Here is a 24,155-nt window from a genome sequence, read left to right as displayed (position 1 = left end):
GTTACTAAGAGCATCAGCTATCTACATATTGTCAAAAACCACAGCCTACTTTCTTTCATCTATTCTTGCTTCTTAGCATCACTTGACAGTTGTTCACTCTACAAAATATATATTTGTCTCAGCTTCCAGGATAGCAGGCACACCCAGTTCTTCTACCTCATCTCCTCTTAATATTCTTCTCCTTTTCCTGGTTTCTAATTGTTGGAGTGACACCTGGGTTTGGAGCTTCTTTTCTCTTGATAATAATCTTTCTCTAGATGATCTTTTATTGCCACTGCTTAGAAATATTATCTTATGTGTCTATAAATCCCAGTTTTATAATTCTAGTCCTGGATTTCTACATCTCTTCCTTCCTTCCTTCTTTCCTTTATCTTTCTTCCTTTTTTTGTTTGTGCTCCAAAATATTTTAAATAGCAGCACGAACACAATCCTTTTTGATTTTTAGATAGCCGTTATTTTCACTCCATAATGTGACTGAGGATGACCTCAGATAGTAGTAATAACAGTTACTGTCACTGTTGTTTCAGCTGCCACGGTCTGTTTACTTATACTTGCATCATTTGCATTATGATCATTCTCTGGTTTCTCTGCAAGGCTCTTTTCATGCACTTGCCCATGTTATGAAATCTAACTTAGTTAAAACTAAGTGGGATAATCTCAGGTTTCCTTCCCTGGGTATATCTAAAGTATAAAATAGTCCACACCATGCTGAAAGCAAATAGATGGAGGAGACCTCCACTTGTCACCTCATCTACATTGCAAATTACTACACTCCTTTTCTCAACAAGTTGTGTGTCCTCATATATGACAAGTGGCCACTCTGTCATACAGCTGGCTGAAGGAGTTCGTGTAAATCTGTGCAATAAGACTAAAGCTTATTTTTCTTGTCTGTTTTGATATTCAGTAAAGACAAACAGGTTTACATTGACTTTCACATTCCAAAGCACCTTTCATACTCTGCAAAGTGTGCGTACCATGCTGCACTGCAGATTTAAGCCCACAGTCCTTGGCCAGGCTTCAGAATTCTCTGTCACGTGACTCTCATCTCTTATCTTCATACAGAAAGTGCTTATTGGGAAGTATGGCTCCCCATTCCTGATGGGGCCGCCCTCTGCTGTGCCTGTGTTTTGATCCCTGTTATGACTCTGCAATGCTTGAATGTTGTCAGTCATAACTGGAGAGCAATAAGCATTGCTCAGTTAGCTCCTGTGGCCTCACGCCTGGCACAACTTACAGACAATACGGGTCTAACTGAGGCCTCATTGTGGACCTAGTGTATTGGTTGATAGTAAGACCTCCATGATTCCAAATTAGTGAGGTTTTTGCCATAACATTTGTTATGCCTTATGCCTTCTTTCATTCATGAACAGAGCAACCTCAATGTGACTGAGATTAATTTTATTTTCCTTTCTATTCACTATTTTAAAAATATGCACTACACATTCAGTGATTTTATATAAAAATAGAAATCATGAGGATAAATGAGTCAATAGGTGAAGAAAAGAGTCTAGAATTCTATGTAAACTGATAGACACAGTAGTTTTTTCATGTTTTTTTTTAGTGTAAACCCTACATTCTGATGAGCTGTATTTGTTTCTAAGCAAAATACCCTGGGGTAGCTCAGGTGAGGAACAATCTTGGGTAAAGTCTATTACTGTAATGTTATGGCATTCTGGAATTTTGATACTGGGACTTATATTTCAATATATTAAGAACCAATATAAAGAAAACTCCTCAAGCTTGAATTATTTTCCAAAGACTGTCAAAAGCAAGAAATTCACAGTGGATTCAGTATCATGCCCTGTTTAATGTTTTTACAAGGGGATGATTTAATGTCCAATTTGTAAAGAGCCTTTGAGTTGCTCTCTGTAAATCTGTATCATGGAAGCTGACTCATCTGCACCACTTGATATTTTGCATTTCTGGAAGCTCTGTCCATTCACATTTTCTTTTGCTTCACTAGAATATTTTTATACCTGTTTTGACTGTTTCCTTCTGAGAGTGATTCTTCCAGTTAAGTCATTTTTACTTATTCCATGTTCTGCCAAGTAGCAACAGATTCACCAGGACCAAGGAAGCTTCTTTCTTTTACAGAAGTCTAGCAAGCAGCCCAGGGAACTGCACAAAAAGTTACCGTTTCACAAATGATTATCGCATTAGAGTCTCAGGTTCCACATTTTTATCCAGCAAGCTGTATGTCGCCTTTCGGATTAGCCGGTCCTGTGGAAAGATCACCCATGAAGGCATGGAGATATTTTGTTCAGCAGTGTAATATTACAGTGATGATACCAACTTGAAAAAAATCTTGTTTAACAAGAGTTTATCTTCACCAACATGCCATTCCCTGTACTCTTCAGCTCCAGGCGCCATGGTCAGAAACGTCTTGAATTTGCAGCCCTAAAAAAAGCAACTTCTAAACATTTGGGAAAACACTTGCATATAAGACCACATAGGATTCAGGATTAGACATATACAGAAGGCTTTGAAGTAACTGAAACCATCTAATATTGATAAAGCAAGCATTGGGTTTCTTTTTCTTCTTAATTCTAATTCATCTTCAAGTTCCAAAATTTAAGAAACACAAAGAGCCAACAGTCCTAAACAGTAAACATTGTTCTCAGTGATATTTCAGATAAATCTTTCTAAATATACAACTAGAGGCAAGCACGATTTTTGTGCCACCTTTCATTTCACAGTCGCTAACTTTAATTTTCAGAACGTTATTATAAATCTTTCAGCATCATCAGAAAGAAAATACACTGTCAGTGACATTTCATACAGCGGTTTCTGTTGCACTGTCCCTGTGTAAGAAAGCCAGAGGGGATACGGAACTTCCCCATAGTGGACCGTTTCCTAAGTAAGCACTGAGCCTCATGCCTTCTGTTCTCAAGTACAACATAACAAGCCCATCTTATTCTGCATTTAACAGACCCCTAGTGTTTCCTTGCATGCCATCGTGAATACGTCCATAAATAATTAAAAATAATTGTGTGCACTAACTTCCCATATCCTAAATATAAACACATCTTAATTAATTCTTAATATTATCTGTGACTTACTAAAAGTGATGAGGCAAGTAAGCATTAAAAGAAAGTAGTTAAAATCAAACTCAAGACAAATACCATATAATTTCACTTGCATGTGGAATCTAAAAAACAAACCAAAAAAAAAAAAAAGAAACAAACTCATAAGTACAGAGAACATTTTGAAGATTTCCATATGGGGGGAAGGGTGAAAAAAGTGAAGAAATTAAAAAGTACAGATTGGCAGTTCCAAAATAATTACAGGGAAGTAAAGTAGAACATAGGAAATATAATCAATAATATAATAATTATGCATGGTGCCAGGTGGGTGCCAGGGCGGAGCACTTTGTAAGTTATAGAACTGCCTAACTGTTAAGCTGTACACCTGAATCTAATATAATATTGTATGTCAACTATAACTGAACAATAAACATATATGACTTTATTGTTTATTGATAAATTCTTATTTATCTCATGATACAATAATTTAAAAACTCTTCTCTGTTCAACGATTAATTGAATTTTCTCAGATTTATGCACTCTTCCTCTTAATTTCTTAGATTTTTTCCAATTTTTATATAATTGCTTTTTATTCTAGACCATAAACATCTAGCATATGAATGGCTATTTATTCATAGCATTTATTGCTGTTTATAGTTGGTTTGATATATATATTATATTTGTTTTTCCTATGTATTTTAAGACATACAGTTTTAGAAAACAATTTCGATTATTCTGTTTTCTACTTGTACATTAAATTCCAAAAACTAGAACTTTTAATTTAGAAGATACAATGTGACAAAACTGAAGAATAAAACATTCAAACTGGTCATCAGTTATAGAAATAGTATTAACTTTAAAACCAAAATAATAAAAATAGAAGATATCTTTTATAACTCTGGAATATTAATAAATTTTAAGCTCACCTACCAACTTTTTTTGGCATTAGTTGATAGCTCTCAAGGGCTTGTTTTGAAATGGATGTTTGATACACCGCATAGCTACCCCATGTGTTATAAGAAAGTGAACTTATCTCCAAACTACTCCAATAGTTGCTGAAATAAAAATCTAGCTAAATAAATATGGCAGAAACTATTACTTTGGTATACTGTTGAATCCTTTAAAAAGGACTGGCTACTGAGCATTTACATTGTAAATCACAAAGAGCTGGTTGTGCTCACCGCTAAGGGGATAGTTAGTGACCTTCCCAGTCATCTATCCCGGCAATTCATTTGATGAAATTTATCAAGTGAAAGAGAAGAAATGATTAGTGTGAAAGCCAAGTGAGACCTGAGTTAACTGAGTCCATGGATGTTGAAAGGGGCATGAAAGCTGCCATGGCTGCTTCTTACCTAGATTTGCTATAGCTTAATGGACTAAAATGTATTTCTTTTTGGAACATTTTTGGCCAAGAAAGAGAAGGGGAAAAATGTGCTTTATTCCAAATCCTAAAGAGAAGCAGAAGTGAAAGGGACAAAGAGATGACACTGCCTTGGGCATGTTTACAATATACCATCCTTATTAAGGATCACAGGAAAACTGAGGTTCCAGGCTACTTGGTATAGTTCAGTTAAAACAAAAATGTTGACAAAATCATTTATTCTCACATTTTTAAACATGGGAAATATAATGGATTTTCTTTTCTCACCCTATCATCAACCTCCAAGGGCTAAAATCAACTAAATAAGTAAGTAAATAAATAAATAAATATGAACTTACAGTTCCCCACTGGAATAAAATCAGTACAAAAGCTCTATGCAGCATTTGAGGTACTCAAAAATAATGGCATTTCATTGTGTGGCATTGATCTTGCATGCTTTAACTTTGATTTAAAAGGAAATCTTGGCAGGCAATTAACCTACATATAAAGATTTCTATAATAGGAAGCTCTTTTTGAATTGCTAATAGATAATTCGTTTTCTTCCCAGCAGCCTATTGAGGACTCTTCTTTTTAAATGTGAACTATATATTCCATAGTTTATTAGCATCGGTGTTTTTCAACTGTCCTTGGTGTCTAGTGTTACGTGAATCCTCCATGGAACTGTTTCTTCTCTCTCTTCTTGGGAGATTGATTCTATGTAATGGGAGACAGCTGAAATACCAAGGCCTGATGAAAAATGTCAGCATCTAAATATATGTCTCAGCACCTATGCACCTTATCTACTAAGAGGTGATTACAAGGGATTGAGAATAGAGGTTAGAATGGGATAAACAGAAATTAAATATTATTGTTTTAGGAAAACAGACATTGTTCCATATCAAGAAAAACTAGTTATTGATCAATAAACTTAATGATGTAAATTAAGACTGTGATGAAACTTGGTTTGATGGCCACATGTCTAATAGTAAATGTTGGGAAAGTACCAGCATTTTTAAGAATTATACCTTTAACTTAACTTTTGATAACATTTGTCCCAGGAAACATTAAGTCTCTTCTTATATCTTAAGGCTGTACTCAGTATTATCAAATCACTTCACAAGAAAATTTTGTTGTTGGTGGCAGTAGTGTTGTTTTCATTTCTTTATTTTATTGTTGTTCAAGTACAGTTGTCTGCATTTTCCCTTCCACCTCTCCCCTCTAACCCCATCCATCTCCACTTACCTCCCCTGATTCCACCCCCTCTCCTTGGTTTTGTTCATATGTCCTTTATAGTTGTTCCTGAAAACCCTTCTCTCCTCTCCACCCCTTGATCCCCTCCCATCTCCCCTCTGGTTACTGTCCATTTGTTCTTAATTTCAATATCTCTGGTTATATTTTTCTTGCTTCTTTGTTTTGTTGATTCAGTTACACTTATAGGTGAGATCATATGGTATTTGTCTTTCACCACCTGGCTTATTTCACTTAGCATAATGCTCTCCAGTTCCATCCATGCTGTTGCAAAGGGTATGAGCTCCTTCTTTCTCTCTGATGCGTAGTATTCCATTGTGTAAATGTGCCATAGGTTTTTGATCCATTCATTTACTGATGGGCACTATAACTGCACCTGTTGTAACTCTGTCCAATATCTTTAGCACTGCATTCAAGACCTTTGAAATCTGGTCATACCACATATTTCAAAACTTGTTTACAATATTTTCCTAGACAAATCTGTCTTAGCCAAATGAACCTGTTGATTTTTCCTTAAGTATACCTTCATCACAATTTATACCTCTATTTATTTCCTCTTGCCATATGTCTTCAATTCTAAATTGTACATCCAGGTTATTGTTTTCTAGTACAGTCCTTTTCTAATTATACTCCTGATAAAGTTTATTGTGATAGTTTCAATACATTACTCTAACACTTCAGTGTTTAGGGGGAAAGGATAGGTTATAGCATCCTGATCATGTCATTCAAAATGGTGCCTATTTCTTCAACTTAATGTCCAATCTGATTTGATAATTATGTTCTATGTTCATGCCTGATGAATGAGGCAGTAATTCAGGTGTAAACTGAAAAGAGAGTAAACCAGTGGTAATAGAAATGGAGATCAAAGATTTCAAAAGTAAATATAAGAGATGAATGAAGGATTAAAATTGACTGCAAAGCATGAGAAGAGTTGGCTGTGGGGATAAAGAGAGCTAGATTATATGGAGAAAGAGTGAGCTGCATTTGAACACAGTAAATTTGAAGAGATGTACAAAATTATACTTGGCAAAGGTACTCCTGATAATGTGCATATCTCTTAAATTATTTACATATACATCCATGTTAATATGTAGATTCTACATATATTTCATATATAAAATCATGAGTTCTCTACTGTATAGGCAAAGTAAGGCTTCAAGGATGATTCGACTCTATGCAAAGTTGCCTTAAGTCCTATTATTGACCCTGTTTATGATCTAAATGCAATTCCATCACATAAGGCCAGAGATTAGGTAAGATTATAGAGCTAAATGTGAACTATAAAGTGATATTAATATAGAAATGGCAGATGAACATTGGCAGGATTCATTGGCACAGGTAACAAGGAGGAAGAAACAGTGACAGTAGCAATTAGAGCCAAGAATTATACTATTGAAAAATGTTTTATCTTTGTATCATTTAGTTATTATTGCATCATAAATCATCCCAAAACTGATGGTTTATGACAATACAAATTTATTATTTCACAAAAGTCTGGAGTCAGCTGGGTTTCTCTGCTTATCTAGGTCACACCTGCCGGAACTCAGCTGGGCTCACTCAGCTGAACAGTCAGCTGAAGACTTGCTAGTCTACTTAGTGCTCCACTGGATAATTTGACTCAGTTCCATATGGTGTCTCACTCTCAGGCAAGCTAGCTCAGGCTTGTCACATGGTAAGGGCAGCATTTCAAGTGAGAAGGATAGGAAGTGCTAAAGACTTCCTAATGCCTTGACTCAGAACTGGCACACTGTTGGATTGTATTGGCCAATGTGAGAGTCAAAAGGCCAGGCCAAATTTAAATGGTGGGGAAATAGAACTCACCTCTTCATAGAAAGAGCTAGGAAGTCACATTGCATAAGGCAGGGTACAGGGAGGTCATTAGTTGGCATCATCGGTGGACTTACTCTGCATGTCACACAATAAGGTAGATTATGCTAGGTTATGTGAGGACAATTTCAAGGAGATAAAATTGTTTGTGGAAAGATCACCAAAATGCAAACTGAAAATGGTTAAAAATTTTACCAAGAACGTCATGAAATTTTACAAAATTCCAGGAGAGTGATGAGGATAGACCTTATACAGCAAGGAATTTTGAGTAGATGGTAAGGTATTACTGCAATGAGCACTTGTCTCTTCATAGCTGCAAAAATGGCAGATTTCACCATATTGATTTTCATATTATATATTTGAAAATAAGGAATAGAAGAAGAGAAAGAAATACATATGGACAACTCATGTAAATTGTGTACACTTGGGAAGGATGTAGCCTTAGAAAGAGATAAAACAATCTTTTCCTATAATTGAAGGAAAAAATGAAAAGTAGGGACAGAGAAAATATACTGAATGAGAATCCTGGGAGGAAAGGGGCTCCTCTCTGTTCTCAACGAATAGAGATCAGATGATAAATGGAGGTAACAGGATAAGATCGAGAAGTGGAGAAAGTCGATAAAGGATCTAGCGGAGATACACAAAAGGAGTCAAGAAAGCGTTTTGGTGCCGGTCACAATCTGCAGTGGAACACACATGCACATGTCTTTGTTTCAGTGAAATAATGATTAAATAAATGCCTAAGCAGGGTGTCCCAAACTCTAACATACATCAGAATCACATGGAGGGCTTGATAAAGCCCTATTACTGGACTCATACCTAAGGTTTCTGAACTCAGTAGGTCTGTGGTGGGCATCAACATTTTACATTTCTGGTAATATCCAGGTCATGCTGATGTTGCTGGTCTGGAAGTGACACTTGGAAAACCAGTGACATAATGCACAGATCACTGATCTTGATTTCTATCAATGTGTTAGGTATATAAAAATATAAACATAGATTTATTTTACATTATTAGCTTCTAAGAAATAATTTTTTTCTGAGCCATATTATTAAGCATCTACAAGTATGAATTACTATAATAGGCTACAGAAATATAGCATTGAGATTTTTAAATTATAAGGTAGATAACAAGTAAAGGTAAATAGTAATTGAAATGCCTTCTAGTTTGGTAGCAGTAGATGGAGTCTGACCTATTCCACATCCTTTCATACTGGGTCTGATTTCAAGGGGGGAACATACTGGGCTCAGAGATATTACAGCTACAAACAAACCCATCAAATCTTAGATTCACTTTTTAACCCTCTGCTTATGTCATGTCTTCTAACATCCCACTGGCTAAAGAAAGCCACACAGCCAAGCTCAAAGGGCTGGGGATGTACTTTCTGCTGCCATGAATCCGTGGCAAAAGTATAGATATGTTATTCTATCAAGAGAGGATGTGAAAAGGTAACTGAGAGCAATAACAATCATTAATCAGTATCTTGTCTTGAAAGACATTTTACTCCATTTATACAATTTTCTCATCTGTGAGGGGTTGGCATTGATAATTTATAAGGTCTTATCCAAATTTTATCCTTTAAGAGTTCATGCTATTCTGATGGTAGCTGAGTTACAAAGTACTTGTGTGTATATGGTGTTATACTAAATAACCTACAGGAAATCTATAAAGAGAGTTTATGAGGTATTGCCCTTCTACAATTTAATTTATTTATGGGGAATCTGCTATAGTAATTATCTTTATGTTGACAGAATGTCTTCAAAGTACATGGGAAACACTTGGGACTCTTTGGTCCTCTCCATTAGTTAGGGAGGTAAGCAGAGCGTCACTATTAAACTCACTTTGCAGATAAAGACACTGAAGCTCATGGTTCAAGTTGATTGTTCATGTTTGCACAAGAAGAGACAACAGTGGAACTAGAGTTCAGGCCTGTTCCTGCTCCATTGCTCTTCTCCTTATATTATGCACCAAAAGTCGTGCTACATTGTATGGAGGATACTAAAGCCTATTACAGATAGTCATTTCCGCAAAATGCTTACTTGTCCTCTGAGCATATAAAACGCAAAGGCAATAAAATAAAAACTTAATGCATGCAATTAAAAATAGAAAAATAAAAGTCAGCATGTGATTAACTTCAAAGTAATAGAATTCTACGGAGAAATAGGTTAGAATAGTTGGATGAGATGCCTTGTTAATCAGTGTTTTAGAATAGAATTTGGAATACTCTTGTGAAAATGAGGAGAAAAGTAAATATATTCTCAGAATTAGTCATGGATTCCTCATCCTACTGGGTGAATTTATATTTAAGAGGAATATAGGGTAACATTTGGAAGATTAAAACACAGAAACAATAGGTTTTGATGGGGCAGACTGGGACTGGTATCAGTGCTGAGTAGAAAGTGTGCTAAGGTTCCCCTTTCTCCACATCTACACCAGCAATTTTTGCTGATTTATTGATGATAGGCATTTTGACAGTGTGAGGTGATATCTCATTGTGATTTTAATTTGCATCTCTCTGATGGCTAATGATGTTGAGCATCTTTTCATATGTCTATTAGCCACCTGTATGTCCTCTTTGGAGAAGTGTCTATTCAGGTCCTTTGCCCCTTTTTTAATAGAGTTGTTTGTTTTTTTGGTGTTGAGTTTTGTAAGTTCTTTATAAATTTTTTATATAGACCCCTTATCAGATGTATCCCCAAATATGTTCTCCCATTCTGTGGGTTGTCTTTCTATTTTTTTGATGTTTTCCTTTGTGGTGCAAAAATTTTTAGTTTGATTTAGTCCCATTTGTTTATTTTTTCTTTCATTTCCCTCACCTGGGGAGATATATCTGATAAAATATTACTACAAGTGATTTCAGACTGTCGAGATTCAGAAAAATGTGATGGAGTAGCTGGTGGAAGTTGGAAGAACTGTCTGAGGTCCCAAGGTGCCTATTTTGAAGGGGACTGAGGTGTCACTGTCCCATGTATGATGTTTCTTGTATCTTGTATCTTCTTCAGCAAATGTCTCTATTTTTTCATAGTATGTGGCTGGATATTTTATGGATAGACCTTGTCTGTAACTCAAAAGCACATTAAATACTGACTTTCTTTCTCTGCCATCAGAGGTGTGGGTGCATATAGGAGGATAAAGCAAGTCCGAGGTGAAGGTGGGGCTGGCAAGGCACTTAGCTTGTAGCAGGAGAGAGAACATCAGAACCAACCCCCCAATAAGTCAGTGTCTTACCCTGTTATGGAAACCCTGCTAATCTGCTTTGTTAAAATAGTCAAGGCCCCTGTCTATATTATTTGGACTACCATTCCTTAAACATTCTGAATGTGGTTTGGGTTTATCTTTCCTGATGTGCTGGAAGGCGCACATCACTCCATATGAAATTAAGAGAACAGTTAAGGGGACCAAAACACACAGAACATGAGCAGTTGGGCTCTGAATCGAGAGATACTGCCTATTTTCAAGTGACAGTGCTAAGCTGTTCTTAATGACCGTCTTTCTTCATCAGTGCAAACTCTGATGAATCACTAAGTGAAACTAAAGTCTGAATAATCTATGGCATTAGTATAATAAAGAAGATAAACATGTGTGTTGGGCAGAAACTGCACCCAATAAATTAATTAGAAATAAAGTAGGTGGTAATATTTTTAAATAAAAGAGGTGTGATTCCACTAATGGAAAGTGGTTCTGCAATGGTTTTCCTGCTCATTGCTCAATTAGGTCCCCAACTACTACTAAAAATCATTTTGTATTAGAATAATTGTTTAAGTAGAAACATTATCTAAATACCCATGCTGTTTCCTCAGAGATATTTGGCAGGGTTGGATTATTTGTATAACGCTATATTCCATCAAGAAATTACTGGAGAAATAGCTGTTAAATTTTTAATTTCTGCCAGAACACTTTAGGTGTCAGAATAATGAACTTTTTAATACCCTGGCAACAGATTAAATAACATCTTTAAGTATGGTTTGACATTTATTTGAAAGAGGTGTGTATTTTTCCTTTTCTTATTAAATTATGGCTGTCACCACATAAAGATGAAAAGTATATATTTTTAAGAGGCTACAAATACAATAAGCAGACGTCAGGTCTGCTCAGTCGGCTAAAAAATATGCTTTTCTCAGCAGGTTGACTTCTTAATTATCTTACTATTTTAGAGCTCTGTAATACATTTTGCTTAATGATCTAGTTCTATATTTTTATTCCCCTCAAACAATACTGTTGTTGCTTGTATGTGTTTCTGCCCTTAGATAAGGCGGGAGCAGTAGGCAAAGACTACCTTAGATCTTGGTCACCTGCTCTTGACTTAATTGGAGATAACCTCTTCATCCACTCCAGTGCACTCCTCAATTAAACATACACTTGCAAAGGAACTATTAAACTAATTCTTACTAAGTTTGAAATACTACCCATCACATATTTTCTCTTTAACATGGAGCAAATAAATGAATTTAAATTATGGAACTTGAGATATCCATAAAACACATGAAAGGAAGAGCTTAAGGGACAAAAAGTTTTGAAGACAAACATGAGGAGTTCCTACTCATAATGCTGTCTCTGGTTAACCCTGCATTATTAACCAGGTGCGCTAGTGTGACCTACAGTGCAGAGGTATGGGAAGTAGGAAGGGGTGTGGAGTTTTTATATGATTTCTAATAGGATGAATATTTCCAAAATGAATTATGTTCAAACAAAGAAAATTAAGAAGTTTTTAAAATATTTAAAAGATTGCAACAAAAAATTCACCAAAAGAGTACACATCTAGTTATTTAAATTTAAAATAGCAAATGTACCTGGATTGGAAATGATGCACAGTGTAGATCCTGACCAGCACGGGAAAGGGAGCACTCCATGTGTGTGATGTCACCTGGCCTCTAACTTCTGTCCAAATCCAGTTCTCAGGCACACACCTGATCTGTCGAAAAATGTATGCTTGCAATGGACTTTTTATAAAGATCTCAACACTTTCATATTTATTTTAAACCTCTACCAACCAGCTACAATCTCATAGATTCACGTTTTTCTGTAGTCATTTTTGTGAAAGTGACTTTCTAAATAAAATTCATAATACTATCATCTAGCAGAAGTGAAAAGAAGCATCTCAGATGTTCATCAGTTCTCGGCCCTGGGCACTTCATTAAATCTTTCAGGTTTTCAGTGGCCAGCTGTTGCTTTGCATCTCGTACAAACACATCTCAATGTGGGTGGAAAATGCTGCTTTAATCTACACATGTCTGTTTGTGACCCTGTGTTGAAAGCGGTATCAGCTTTCAAGCTATTCTGGTGGTATCTTTATATAGGTAGGTCCTTTTTCAAACTTGATGTAAACTTTTAATATTCCAACAAACTTCTTTCACATTAGTTGGCTCTGAATGTCCCACTATATTTGGAATGAAACAGGATTTGGGAAACAAAAGGCTTGGGATTCAGGCCTAGTGCTATCATGTCCTGGTTGTGTGATATTGAGCAATTTACTTTACGGGTCCCAACCTGAGCTGCAGCCCTGGGAGCCCCTGAGAAGCATAGAGTTTCTTGGAAAGAAACACACCATGTCTATCTTCAGGGCCACTAGCTGATGACTGAACTCTGAGCTCTAGAACCGATGCGTGATTTCTGTCACTGAGCCTTTTGCTCTTGTTCTAGAAGCGGCCTGGATGGGTACTCTTCTGGTTAAGTCAATAGTGATAATCTCCTTGTAGATGAAGAAGGACTGACTTCAGTCCACCCCGTAGGGCTGCTGATCATACTGGTGCCTGGAGTCCATTTTGTAATAGACTCAGTCCTTCTAGCACTACTCTGTTGCCTTTCCTCGCCTCCCAAACCTATCTATATTGTCCTCTCTAGACTGTTGAGTTACCAAGTTGTATGAGCCTTTACAACAATAAGTTACCATGCAGCTTCCACTTTCCCTCCAACTAAGGGATGTCTCTACCATATGTGAACTCCAGATCATAACCAAGTTATGCCACTGAATTCACTCTAGTGAATAAAAGTGGACAGGTGCAAAAATTGTACTGCAAATAATCTTTAAATACATATCTCTCATTTAAGAATAAAGAACTATAATGTTAAAATTTACTGCCTCAAGGTAACCTGGTGTATTTTAATTCTCCTGCTTGCATATGACCTTAAAGTGCTGATCAAGTAAGGCCATTGGAGAGTATGACAGGTTCTCTACAGGAACTGAATTTAAATCATCTTTGACTAGCAAACAAGGCCTGAAAAAGACAACTTAGGCAGCCATTCTATTAATATGAATTGTTAAAAACAGTATGCATGTCCAACCATTATTCCAACTAAAAGCTGAGTTCAAATGATTTCTTAAATACTAAATTATTAAAATGGCAAAAAAAATCTTGAGTTTGAGATGCTAAATTCTTATAAAAGACTAAATACTAAAATTAGGCAGTGATAGATACCATTACAGTATTTTACAGGTGGTCAGTGCTTATGTATGAAATGACAACTAATCATTTTTTGCATGCTCATTTAAAATATGCATGTATCTTATTGTTCAAATATTATCAAGTTAGACCAAAATCATTCATATTTTAATTACTGCCCCTCCAAAAAAAGTGAAATCCAGACATAATGGGGTTTTTTTCTTTTAAAAAATTAATTGCTTATTTTCATTGGTAGATGTCATTAAGTAGCTTGGAGATAGGTTTCCTCTTTCTAACAAAGAGGAAGAGTCTTCCATTTTAAAACATGTACTTGTCATTTTATTTTAAATATATTCATGTAAAATCATGTCTGAGCTGTAAGAATATTTATTTTAGTATATTTTATTTTTTATTTTTTTTAATAATTTATTTTTTATTTTTAGAGAGAGGGGGAGAGACAGAGAAAGAGAGGGAGAGGAAAATCAATGAGTGGCTGCTTCTCGCATGCCCCATACTGGGGACTTGGCCCCCAACCCAGGCGTGTCCCCTGACTGGGAAACAAACTGGCAACTGACTGTTTTGTAGGCCGGCACTCAATCCACTGAGCCACACCAGCCAGGACTATTTTAGTATACTTTAAATCCAGGTGTGTGTGAAATTATCTTCAGAATCTTAACTAGACACTTATTTATGTACTTCACGAGAGACCAACATGAGAAACTGTCATTGGAATTGGGCGATAAGGTCAGCCGAAACATCAGTCCCTAGAACAAGCTCTGACTTTCACCCCTAGGAGACTCCATGGCTGATACTTTTGCTCCACTTTTTATAAAGCTCTTTCCTTCCATCAATTTTCTATGTAGCTCTTCAATAGTTAACTGAGAGTTGCTTTTGCTTTTAATAAAAGCTTATTATATAATGACTAAATAAAAATAAGAGTAATGGTCCTATTAAATAGTCGATATGAGATATAAAGCCAATTATACCCCCAGATGGAAGTGGTGCATGAGAGAAAATAGCATAAATGGATAAAGGTAATTAGTTGATTGGTTAATAGATCACAAGTTTCCCAAAGGGTGATTTAATTGCATATAGAGGAACAGAATGCTGAATTTTGCATTTGGGAGCTTTTATTGAACTAAAAGATCCTTAGAAAGCTGAAGTCCCTCTTGGCTTTAGATCCAAGGAAGACTCAAAGGTAGGTTAATTCAGTCAGGGTCTGGAATAAATTGCACACAATAAATTCACCTTGGAGGATTTTTGTCAAATAAGCTGGAAGCTACCGTATTATAAATACTGAAGATCAGATACAAAGCCATAATTTTAGGGAAATGGAAGAATTTCAGTGGCTCAATATTTGACAATATACTTATTGTTCTCTGTAGAATTGTAGTCATTCTGCATGTATCTGTAGACTACAGAATAATACAACTCCCCTGACTAGGCCTGCTTGTAAAGCATTACAATAGAGGAATATTTGTGATGTGTTACTCCCTTCTCTTTAAGCTGTTCAGAATTAATAACGCAGTCATCCAAGTGTTGTAAAAGGGATCATAATCCATAGATCATCTGCTCCACATATTCTAGACCAGAAGCAAGGCAAAATAAAAGAACATAGGGTAGACAGGGGTCCCAGTCAAGATACAGATAGCTTACTTACAGGAGTAAAAATGTCTTATATTTTAACAATGAAATGCAATACTTTTAGTGTGAAGCAAATTGAAGCAGATATCATTAGCTTTGTTTCTTGCTATTACAAATATTGAACAGTTGTCTTTATTTAAATAAAAATGAAGGAGTTATGATTTACTTTTCTGTTAAAAAATATAAACCTTAGTATTACACATAACTTCAGCCTCTGTTTTAGTCAGTTCAGAATGCTGTAACAAAATAGCATTGACTGAGTGGCTTAATCAACAAATATTTATTTTCTCACAGTTCTGGGGACTGGGAATTCCAGGATCAAGGTGCTAGCAAACTTAATTTCTAGTGAGAGCTCTCTTTCTGACTTGCAGATAGCCATCGCCTTGCTGTGTGCTTATGTGAGCTCTGCTTTGTGTACAAGCAGGAGGCAGAGAGAAAGCAAGCTCTCTTCTGCCTCTTTCTATAAGGACACTAATTCCACTGGATCGGGACCCCACCCATCTGACCTCATTTAACTTAATTACTTCCTTAGAAATTCCATCTCCAAATCCATCTATTGAGGGTAATAGTTCAACGTTCAAATTTGAAGGGGATGCAAACAATCAGTTCATAAGAACCTGAAAAAACATTAGTTTTTTCTCCTGTACTTTCTGAATCCTCAATATTTACACATTCCACCTTATATTCCTTCAACATATATTGTTTATATATGTGCATTTGTATTCTGTACCTTTACATGAATTCAAAATTTCCTGAGAGATATTTATATTTCTATGACTTTTCTTATGTACTTAGTTTTCTCTTGTGCATCATTTTCTATTTTCCACATAAATGCGATATATTTACACAATACACACCTTAATTACTTGTATATGTCTCTCAATTCTCTAAAGATACATTGGCTATATTTAGTTGAAATATCAAATTCTTTTTGGAAATAGATATTTCCAAAAGAAAATAGATATTTCCAGAAGACATATCTTGTAGGTTGATTAAATATTTATTTTCTTTGAATATAGATCACAACACTGTTAAAAAATAGAGAAGGTAAGAAGTAATTATGATAGTACAGTGGGAAGACTTGGATATCAATCCCAGGGTTGCTATTTTATGGATGTATAACCTTGGGCTGGTTATCGAGCTCACTGAGGATGTTTCCATGTCAGAAAAAAAATAATATGGAAATTATATAATAATTGTCTTACCCATGTATAGGGTTGTTGCAGGGATAAAATTAAACTATGTATTAAAATACCACATAAAAGTTAGTTACTATTCAAATAAACAATAATTTAAAGGATTTTTAATAACTTATTTTTTTAATTTTTTTATATACATGAAAATGTAGACAATGAACTTTCATGTGTTCATAGAATTAAGCATGACAGTATCCTCTCCCAATTCTATCAGGTCTTAAAAATTTCCCATTACATTTTAACTTATATTTTGTCTATATTTTCACCTAACTTTCAAATTTAGCAACAACATGCCAAACTTTTAGAATTACCAATTTAGTGAATTATGCTTGATAGAGATTTTATTTCACCTGAATAAATGTAAGGAATATAAATGACATACTAATGACATACTTTTTCATATTACAATGGGCTGTTTTTTAGATTTTATTCATTTACTTTTAAAGAGAGGGGAAGGGAAGGAGAAAGAGAGGGAGAGAAACAGTAATGTGTGGTTGCCTCTTGTGTGTTCCCCACTGGGGCCCTGGCCTGCAACCCAGGTATGTGTTCTGACTGGGAATCGAACCAGTGACCCTTTGGTTCAGAGGCTGGAGCTCAGTCCACTGAGTCCACACCAGCCAGGGCACAGTGGGCTTTCTACATTGCCATAAAATTAGAAATAGTACTTCTGGTCTTTCTGCACATTCGTTAAGAACCCACTAAAAATTTTAAAAAGCCCTCTTTAAAACTTGTAAGAAGTAAGGGGTTATGAAAATGGTCACATATTAGTTAAACAAAATCTAAAAGTTTAAGAAAAACCTTTTCTGAGTGGTTTGCTCACTGACCCACAGGTGGCACAGGAATGTAGCAAACAAGTGTATTCTCAGTGTACTTGTGAAAATCAAATGAAAGGGTTACCAAAACTACTCGAGAGCATTGTGTGAGGTCAGAGCAGGGAATGTCAGGGAAGGAAAGAAGCCATTGCTGTTTACTTTTCTTTTATTCTGTGGGTTTTTGGTAGTCCGGATCCTGGGATCTTGTATGTATTGAAATGTATTGAGAATTATACTCACCACCGTGTAATGGTTAGCACTCTGGACTCTGAATCCAGAGAATTATACTCAGATTGGAAACTTGGTGTTCCGTAAGTACCATGAGCAGACTTCTGTCAAAATGTGTGAGGGAAGTTGCTAGTGTAAGTGGTCCAAAGGGATTTCACACGTGGAACTTTTGGGGTTTTCCCATATTACATTTTTTCTACATGGGAAGTTAAATTTCTACGGACTATGGATTTGCAAATTTTGTACAGCTTGCTGTCTTTTAAAACAGAGAAGAAATAATAAAAAAAAAAAAGCTACCTGAATTGATTTTTGTGTATCTCTTGTGTCTTTACATTAACTTGTGTGGTAGGTTTAAGGCACGTTAATTTTGGTAATGCATACGTAAAACAAGATTTCTCATTTTCTCCCACTATTTAGATTGCACTGTAAGTTGTGAAAGCTCATTGCTGTGAATGTTATGATGTGACTTCACAGGGTAGTTAAAGGTGCTCTTCCAAAGTTTTGTGTATATTAAACATACTACTTAAATAGCATTTTAAAACACACAGGAGGAGGTATTAATTAATGCTATGAGTCCTCTTAAAAAAAACCTTTTTTGTAAGGTTAAAAAAAAATCAACCCATATTTTAGTCTGTTTGCGGTTATCTAAGTGCTTCAAAGCAAGACCTGCCTTTATTTAATTTCTTTCTGGATGAGTAAGGAGCAAAAACGGTGGAAATGGGTTGCAGACACCGAGATCAGAACAGGTAGTTTACACCACACGCTGTAATCAGAGGGGCCTGTGGGGGAGGAGGGCAGAATGAGACAAGCTGCAGGGGGTACCCGAGGGAGAAAGCGAAGTACATGTCTGCAGCCACCGGACAAGTTCCTGTGGTTAGGGCAAGCCTGGTCCTCCGGCAGGATAGCTTCACACCTGGCAGAATTTTAGGAGGTGGCTTTGTGGGAGCTCTGAGCCCCCAGAAACTCTGGTACTGACCTTGGGCAAGTCATTGAAACTACTGAGTTTCTGTTTCCATGGGTTGCAACAAAATGGAGTCTCTTTTCATGTGCAGACGGTAATAAGAGCATTTATCACTTACATAATAGTCTGCAAATACCTCTTAAAAGTTATTTTCCACAAAGTCTCTCTTGTGATCCTGGCAAAGAGTCTCTAGGATTTTAGTGTGAATGAGTTTATCAGGTAACTATGAAAAACACACTGACTATGTAGTTGTGGGGAAAGACAAAGAGAAAAGCACCGAAAATGAAGGAAGCTTGTATCATTCATTCATTATTTACTCATCCATCCACTCAGAGTTTTCTACGAGCTAGCAGTGGACTGGCCCAAAACAAGCACGATCCCCGTTCAATTTCACTAAATACATAGCCTCATAGAAGAGAGAGAGATTAAACTAATAAGCACATCACACACATTTATAAGTTGTGAGAAGAGCAGAACATGTTGATCAGGGAAGGCCTCTGGGGAAGGGATATTTAATCTGAAATTTGAATGGTAATGTGTACTTACTATGTGCACAGATCTACAATAGGAGGTGCTATTATTACCCACCGTCATTTCCCCTTATCATCATCCATATAGTATACGGAGAAACAAAGTTCTCAAGAAGTTGAAAGACTGTCCGAAGTCACACATTTTAGTAAACAGTGAATTTAAACCAGACAGCTGGCTTTAGTGTGCTCAACCACTCCACGCTACTTCCTCACCACAGACAGCAGACTGGCAAGTCTCCAAAGCAGAGAAATCTGAAGATAAACTTCCAACTCTCAGGCTTGCGTAAATGTGCGGGACCTTCAAGCTGAACGAAATATCAGAGTCAGCATCACTGCAGTTGATCTTACTAATTATCAGCTTCAGGGCGTTGAACTCTACAAGTTGCCTGAAAACGTGCTTACTGTACAGGGAGAATAGCTGCAGGTGGCCCCTGGGCCAGAGGCCACCTGAAAGATAGAACTTCCCTTATCCCATTTAAACTGAGCCAGCCTTTATCTCCGTGTGATAGAGACTAAAGACGGTCTAGAGAGAGAACAAAAATTAACATGCTATATATGACACTTCCTGTGTGTATGATTTTTTAATTGTGCTCAGCTATTTAGAATAATTACACCTAATCACATAATTCCTGTAAATTGATGAAGTGACATAATTTAGATGTTTAACAAGAAATGTAGATTAAATAATTATAATGTATAGCTTTAATTTATGGATAATGATGGGCATATTTTAAACCTTGGAAAATAATGTAATTTGAGCCTTCATGGAAATGTGTCTCACCATTCGTTTCCTGTTTCTGACCACATGCAAGAGGTTTGAAAGCCACATAATGTAAACTTAAGGGCTTCCCTCTGTTTCTAGGACATTCTAAATATAGAGTATTCTTAAGAGTCTAATGTGATTTTAGCCTCTTCCCAGGAATCCCATATGAAATTAACTGCCTTAGAAGGAATCCAGGACTTCAACTGTTTGTCAGGTGAAATTGCCAACTAGCAGACTGAACACTCTGCAGAAATCAATGGCAATTGGACTCTGGGGCTCTCATTCATGTGTCGGTTGTTAAGTCATGCAACACACGTTGACCAGTGGCCATTATGTGCACGTGTTGTGCCAGCTGAGTGCTGGACATTCTGCAGGGATTCCAGTCCAAGGAAGCCAAGAAAAGAGAGGAGATGAGTAAACAGGGCTTGCACAACCTTGTTAAGTCTTAACAAGAGATAAGGGTCTTTGAACAGGGAGCTGATGTTGGTGACTTTTATGAGGACTTGCAGTAAAACGATGAATGTCCAAGCCAGAGGAGGTAGGCTGCAAGTCAAGACAGAGGAGAAATGGAGCAACTACTTCTTTTAAAAAGGTTCATAGTGAGTTAGAAGAGTGAAATCAGGTAAGAATGGAAACAGGGGTATTGAGCTTAAGGCAGTCTGCTGTCCTCCCACAGCTTTGCTACAATCCTGATGGAAAGTGTAATGGTAGCAAAACTTTATCAAAAGCCTTCACGCCAGATTTTTACCATATCCATTAGTCTTATTTATTTATTACCTCTTTCCTGTGAGGCAGCTGCCATTATATTCCCATTGTACAGGTAAGGAAAGTGACTTTTAGAGAAGTTAAATATCTTACCCCCTATTGCCTGACTACTAAACAATAAGACTATGAAGAACTCCAGCTCTATCCACCGGCAGAGTCAGCTTGAGCAGCTTTTCTATAGGTAGAAGTAAACGGAAGAGGATGAGAGCATATACTCAAAAGTTTCAGGTCCCAAGAAATCTGGAGCAGATGTAATCTGATGGAGGAGTAGAAGGAGAAGGCACAAATTAAGATAATTTAGGATATTATTCAATTATACTGAAAGAAAATAAAATCAATGCCATTTTAATAGAAAGGAGGGATAAAAGTAAAATGTAAGTTGATGGACTCCTTGAAGGAGGCCAGTGGCACTTTCATGTGATGGCTTCTATGTGTTTATTAAATTAAAGGTCCATAATGATAGAGCAAAGAAATGAGCCAAGATGTCAGTCCGAGTAGCGAATGGTGCAAAGTGTTCATTGGGAGGAATAGGAGACAGAGTGTTTGCTTGTCCTCATCAGGGCTGAGTTAAGGTTGTTGACAATGAACTTAGTGTGGGTGTTCAGGTGTGAGACCAAAGGCTACAGTGATACACAGCCGTGGCTTTGCTGAGCAAGTGGGAAAGGTATCAAGAATACTGGTGAAGGGTGGTTATGGTCATGGATGAACCTTGCTCTTATTTCATGAAAGAAAATGAAGTGAAGCAAGGAGGTAGCCAATAGAGGAGATAGAAGTGAAAAATTCAAAGGACTGGAAATTCTGATGCAATTCATATTCAAACATACTTGAAAACTGAGCGAGAAAACTGGACCCTCTGTGCGCTCAGGCTCCCAACCATGGATGGAAAATACTGTTTTCACTCTGCAGTTTGTTGAATCCACGAATGTGAAACCTGGAAATAAGGAGGGCTGACTGCACATTTACTGAGAAAAGTCTGCCTATTAGTCTCTACATTACAACTCAACCAGGTTATAATAAGGAAGCTGAGAGACAATGTACATAGCTGGACTCCCACAAAAATGTATGTAAAAAACAGGCAGCAGGCCAGATGTGGTTTTGCCCTGGGCCAGTCATCACACTACTAGGCAGAGTTGATTAAAGTATCATGGGAAGGCACTGTGCAAGTAAGAGCATTAGTTTCGAGAGCTAGAATATAGTGTAAACCCCATCTCTTTACTGGCTGAGTGACCCTAGGCAAGTTAAACATGGGAGATATAATATTAAGCTATCACTTAGGTTTGTTGAGAACAACTAATTGATGTTTCTCTCTCAAATTGATCTCTCTCTCTCTCACCAATAAATAAATATCCTCGGGTGAGGATTAAAAAAAGAAAGAAATATGCTTTTGGAGGTATACACGTTTACTTAACACATTAAACTAAAGTTAGGTTTTCTGACATATGATTAACATGCATAGCTGTAAAAATGTTTTGTATGAGTTCTTGATGGCAAGACTTTGATAACAAAAATATTTTATGTAAAAAGAGAAAAAAGTGTGTTGAAGGGCAAAAATTATGACAACTGAATGAATTAATTACCACTATTTGTGATCACAGCTGTTTCACACCGCCAGTTCGGAAGATAGGTAGAAGTTAGAGCATGAAAAAGTAATTAATCAAACATAAGTAAATTAAGCTGAAATTAGAGGAAAGGAGAAAAAACCAGACAATGGTAAATGTATATGAAGGGCATGAAGGGAGAGTAATTAGTTATTTGACTAAATAGAGATTATATCTCAAAAGTAGTGATAAAGTTCAAATGACAAAACCAAAACTATTGCCAGACCACCATTGAAATAGAGAAAATACACAATTAAATTATGACAAAACATATATATATATATATATATATATATATTTGTGTCAATGACTTAGGCATTCTGTTTCCTAGAATTTGATAATTCACCATATTTAAAGTGAACATAAACTCTGTGTTCCAGCCTTTATTATAGTCTAATGCTTCTTGGCAAATGATCACTTAAATAATTATTTTTATTGTACACTTGTTATGGTGGCTTTCAACTTGTAAATCAAGACAAGGAAAGGAATATGTGGGTGGACACATCTGTGTGTGCGTGTGTGGATCTGCACATGGGCGTGCTTGTGTGCATGCTTCATGTGCGTGTGTGTCTCTGTGCAGGCCTTGGGCTCAGTGGTATTCTTCTGGTAGCTCTCTTTGCAAAATGTTAGTAGTAATGATTTAATTACATGCGAGTTAATTATATGGTCTTCCAGGTAAAATTTGTTGAGAAATCATAACCATATAATCTCATTGGTGCCTGACACATGATGTGTCATCTGAGGGTAGTCCACGAGAAATGGCTTCTTCAAAATCCCAAAACCATTGCTATAATCAGTGAGAAAATTAAAAATAATGTAAATTTTAAAAGATAGAGTCATCACATTCCACTACATTTCATTCTTCCTTTTTATGGTTATGTTAATTAAAGGACAGAAAGAAACAAAGAGTCAAACTGAAGAGAGAGTGTTTCAAGTCAAAGGTAGAGAAGGAAAGGAATCGCAGCTGTTTCTGTGCTTCAGAGGCCGACCAAGAGCAGTCATCCTGACCAAGACGGGGGAAAGGGAAGCCACACGACTGGTCTTACTCACACCTCTGTTTCACAGAGCCACACTGGTTCCTCGGAGTGGCTGCGAAAAGGACCTCTACCCCTCTTTCTGATAGGTCATTGAGAACATAATAAAAGCCTTCCTCATCAGGCTGAGAAAATTACATCACTGCCAAGTCAACCTGCTGTCCCCTTTTGGATCCTAGTCTCTAGGTAGAAAATGTGGCATTTTTAGACATTAAGACTATTTTGGATTCTTTTGAATTCCTCTAAGAGCAATTGACTCTGATGTGATGGGTTTTTTCCCTCATCTCCTGGGCTATGAGGAGCTCTTTTATCATCTCAGCATTTGAGTTGGCAGAGTCCCTGGAATAGGTCAGAAAAAGCTCCAAAGAGATTTTTTATATTATAGCATTGTTAGCTAAATTAATCCCTTTGCCTAGATTTTCCCCCCTGAATAGAAATTTTATAAAGTTAATTGGAGTCTCAAGAAAAGGACTAACAAAAGACAGAACTTCAGTGGGTCAAACAGCCATATTATCTCAAAACCAAAAAGAGCTACTATGAGAGAGGATGCTTGGCTTTTTAATACAATTAAAGCCTGAAAGGAAATGTAATTTCATCCAGTCCATTCTTTTTCCCTCAAGGTAAGACAGTTCATGGACATTTTTAAAGGGGTGTTTTTTAAATCTTATTATTCAGGATCTACACTGAGGGAATTATATAACTTCTCATAAAAACTTATGATTATTAAGTATTTTTCCCAGTGACTGTTCCTATTCTCTATCTTAAATAACATATTCTGGAATTTT

Source organism: Desmodus rotundus, chromosome 2 (genome assembly GCF_022682495.2).
Source record: "Desmodus rotundus isolate HL8 chromosome 2, HLdesRot8A.1, whole genome shotgun sequence".
In the NCBI taxonomy this organism is placed as follows: Eukaryota; Metazoa; Chordata; class Mammalia; order Chiroptera; family Phyllostomidae; genus Desmodus; species Desmodus rotundus.
The sequence above is the reverse complement of the archived record's forward strand: the minus strand, read 5'-3'. Positions refer to the sequence as shown.